Here is a 4,524-nt window from a genome sequence, read left to right as displayed (position 1 = left end):
CGCGGCGGCGGCGGAGCCGAGGGCGGGCGGACACCGGATATAGGGCCCGGCAACAACCGGAAGCGGCGCGGGCCGCGGCACCCGCCGCGCGGGGAGGGGTGTTCGGAGCGAACCACTGGCGGGGGTGGAGGAAGAGAACTGACAGGAGGCGCGAACCCGCCCCGCCTCAGCACAGCGGTCTGCGCCGGGGTGCGCACGGCGGTGGGGCGCTCTCGGAGCCCGCTGCACTGCCTGCCGGCCTGGGCCGGGACTCCCGGGGGTGCCTACGACCGTCCAGAGACCAGGCCGCCCTAGGGGTCCCACCCCCGCACCTTTCCGCAGAGCTGGCCCTGAGATTGGCGCCGGTCTCTTTCTGGGACCCCGAGACACCGCGCCTTCCCACCTCCGCACTACCGGAAAAGAGCGGGAGGCTGGCACAGGCTTTGAACTCGGACCTTGGCGGACATGCCTGCCTGATCTTACACGTGGGTGGCCTTGGGCAGGTGACATTGCTTCCCTGAGCCAACCGTTCCTCAAATACATAAAAAAAGCAAGAGTCACTTCCCTGCCTCTCTAACTCCAGAACAAAGAAACAGCCCAAAGGAACCTCTGAAGGGTTCCCATTGTCCTTTTACCAGACGAAGATCACCAAGTAGCCTTACTTTTGAAAGGACACCTCCTTATCTCCCGTAGTCCTACTCACACTCTCTACAGCCAAGCTAATTGTTCCCCATGCCTCCTGTGTATTTTGGAGGTGGTTTATTAGTCTATACCTAGAATATAAACGACTAAATTAGGGACCTTGTCTGTCTTGTTCATTGCTGTATTCACAGCACTTAGAACAGTGATTGGCAGAAGTAGGTAAGTGTGTAATAACCATTCCACCTGATACCTTCGAAGTGAAAGCACAAAGGTTCCCCTCCCCCCTTTAAGTTTTCCCTCCTCTTGAATGCCCACGCCCCTGAACATTCCCCTTTATAGCTCCCCTTCCTTTTTTTTTTTTTTTTTAAGATTTTATTTTTAAGTAATCTCCATGCCCAAGGTGGGGCTGGAATTTACGACCCCAAGATCAAGAGTTACATGCTTTACCAACTGAGCCTGCCAGGTACCCCTAAAGCTCACCATCCTAATAAAAAAGGTTTTCTATAAGCTTTGGTAGAATTAAGACTGATAATGAATGAATGAATGAATGGGGGTGCCTGGGTGGCTTAGATGGTTAAGCATCTGCTTTCCGCTTGGGTCATGATCTCGGGGTCTTAGGATTGAGCCCCACGGTGGGCTCCCAGCTCACGGGGGAGTCTGCTTCTCCCTCTCTCTCTGCCTCTCCTGCTTGTGCGCTCTCTCTCTCAAATGAATAAATAAAATCTAAAAAAAAAAAAAAATTAAAAAAGAATGAATGAAAGGGCCACTGCTGCCTGCTCATGTTGGTTTCTTAAGCTGAGTCATCTTACCTCGTCCTCAGACACCTTTATGGTGCCTTCGCTCATCCAAATTCTGGAAATATTTCCACTGGAATTCTGCAGGGATGGGCAGAAGCCCTAACTAGAAGCAGAGAAAACCTTCTTGCCCAGCTGCTGCCCCTGATCACATCCTTAGCATCCTTCACCTGGACTATTTTTAAAGCTTTCTAAAGGGACCTGGGCCTCCATAATCACTTTCTCTAACCCATCCTCCATATCCATGTCAAAGATCCTTTGAAACACAAATCTAATCCCGTCACTCTCATGCTTGAAGTCTCTCAATTGCTTCTCCGTATTAGTAGGATGAAGTCCAAACTCCTCAATTTGACCCCGCACCTGATAACCTGGCCTTGGGCTATGTTGTGATCTACCCCCTGATTTTCACAGCTGCTGAGTTTTAGTCCTATCACACTCCCGGCAATCGCCCGCACGTGCTATTTCACTCCTTCCCATGTTTGCGTGGGCCGATCCCACCTCCTATTTGCCTAGGGACTCCTAATCATCCTCTAAGTCTCTCTTGAATCCCTTCCTAATGCCCTCTGTTAGAGTTCACAGTACCTTCTCTGAGCTTCCAAAGCATTATGCATGCATCCCTTCTTTGCACTATAATGTGCTTTTTGCCTGTCTTTTCTCCTGGGCAGAGCAGAAGGAGGAAAGAGATGATGTCTCCATTTTCCTGAATTCCCTGCGCAGAACACAGTGCCTAATACTCCATAGGAACTCAAGAAATACGAGGGGAATGACTAAAGACTTCGTGCTTACAAGACTGCTAGAGGCAGCTGAAGAGTCCCCAGAACAGGAATCCCTAAACAGGGTTTGCGGTTAATATTTCTTAGACCGCTACTTAATTTTTTCCGCTTTAAGTAATTGATTTTAGAGATTCTTATCTACAGTTTAGAAGTTCAGGCCTGGATGATGTGGCAAAGCATTTCTCCTGGAATTTCAGTGATCACCCAAGTTAATTTCAGATGTTACGATTTTAGACATACACACACTTGCACAGTAGCACGGGAAGTCTCTGTCAGAGGATAAAGGTTGAAACTGATCTCATATATGAGACTCATATTTGAGCTTCCGTGGAGTCCAAGGTGCAACCCAATGAGCTCTCACCCTCTTCTGTATTTAGAGCCTCCAGGACACAGCATCATCTATTGCAACAGGAATTATGTATATAAATTCATAAACCTGTGTTTATGGCTCAAAAGAAAATTTATTTCACATTTTTAAAATATTTTAATTCCTATATAGTGAACATACAGTGTCATATTAGTTTCAGGTACAATATAGTGATTCAACAATTCCACATATTACTCAGTGCTCATCAAGATAAATGCACTCCTGGGGCGCCTGGGTGGCACAGCGGTTAAGCGTCTGCCTTCACGCTCAGGGCGTGATCCCAGCGTTCTGGGATCGAGCCCCACATCAGGCTCCTCTGCTGTGAGCCTGCTTCTTCCTCTCCCACTCCCCCTGCTTGTGTTCCCTCTCTCGCTGGCTGTCTCTATCTCTATCGCATAAATAAATAAAAAATCTTTAAAAAAAAAAAAGATAAATGCACTCCTTAATCCCCCTCACCTATTTCACCCATCCTCCCACGTCCCCTCGGGTAACCATCCCTGTGCTCTCTATAGCTGAGTCTGTTTTTTGATTTGTCGCTTTCCCTTCCTTTGTTTTGTTTTGTTTCTTCAATTCCGTATATGAGTGAAATAATATAGTATTTATCTTTCTCTGACTGGCTTATTTTACTTAGCATTATACTCTCTAGCTCCACCCAAGTTGTTGCACATGGCAAGATTTCATTCTTTTTTATGGCTGAGTAATATTCCAGTGTATATGTATGTCTATACCTATATCTCTCTGTCTATACCATGTCTTCTTTATCCATTCATCTACCATTGACACTCAGGCTGCTCCCATTATTTGGTTATTGTAAATAATGCTGCAATAAACATAGGGGTGCATATATCCTTTTGAATTTGTGTTTTGGCATTCTTTGGGTAAATACCCAGTGTGTAATTACTGGATCATATGTTTTATTTTTAATTTCAAAAGGGAATTTTATTTTATTTTTTGAAAGATTTTATTTATTTGAGAGTGAGCGAGTGCATGTGCACAGCAGCGGGGGGGGAGGGGCAGAGGGAGAAGCAGACTCCCCGCTGAGCAGGGAGCGGACATGGGGCTCCCCGGAGGACCATGACCCCAGCTGAAGGCAGACTCTTAACCAACTGAGCCATCCAGGCTCCGCATCAAAAGGGAATTTTTAAAAAACATTTTATAAAATATATATTCATGGGTGCCTGGGTGGCTCAGTTCGTTGAGTGTCTGCCTTCGGCTCAGGTTTTGATCTCAGGGTCCTGGGATACAGCCGATGTTGGGATCCCTGCTTGGCAGAGAGTCTGCTTCCTCCTCTCTCTCTGTGCTCTCTCTCTCTTGCTCTCTCTCAAGTAAATAAATAAAATCTTATATATATATATTCAAAAGGGTATATAAATATATGTGTATGATTTAAAGAAAAATAGTAAAAGGAATACTCACACTCACCATCCAACTTAAAATGGAAAAGCCCTATGTGGTCCTCCTAGAGTTAACCACTGCTGGACTCAACTATATATTAACCATTCCCTCCCTTTCAGTGTAGCTTCTATACACGTGTGTCCTAAACTACAGACTTGTTGGGGCGCCTGGGTGGCACAGCGGTTAAGCATCTGCCTTCGGCTCAGGGTGTGATCCTGGCGTTATGGGATTGAGCCCCACATCAGGCTTCTCCGCTATGAGCCTGCTTCTTCCTCTCCCACTCCCCCTGCTTGTGTTCCCTCTCTCGCTGGCTGTCTCTATCTCTATCGAATAAATAAATAAAATCTTTAAAAAAAAAAACAAAAAAAACCACTATAGACTTCTTTTACCTATTTAAAAAAATTTTTTTTAAGATTTTTTATTCATTTATTTGACAGAGAGAGATATAGCCAGCGAGAGAGGGAACACAAGCAGGGGGAGTGGGAGAGGAAGAAGCAGGCTCCCAGTGGAGCAGGGAGCCCGATGTGGGGCTTGATCCTAGGACCCTGGGATCACGCCCTGAGCCGAAGGCAGA

The sequence above is a fragment of the Ailuropoda melanoleuca genome, chromosome 14 (assembly GCF_002007445.2).
Source record: "Ailuropoda melanoleuca isolate Jingjing chromosome 14, ASM200744v2, whole genome shotgun sequence".
Classification (NCBI taxonomy): Eukaryota; Metazoa; Chordata; class Mammalia; order Carnivora; family Ursidae; genus Ailuropoda; species Ailuropoda melanoleuca.
This window is presented reverse-complemented; position numbering follows the sequence as displayed.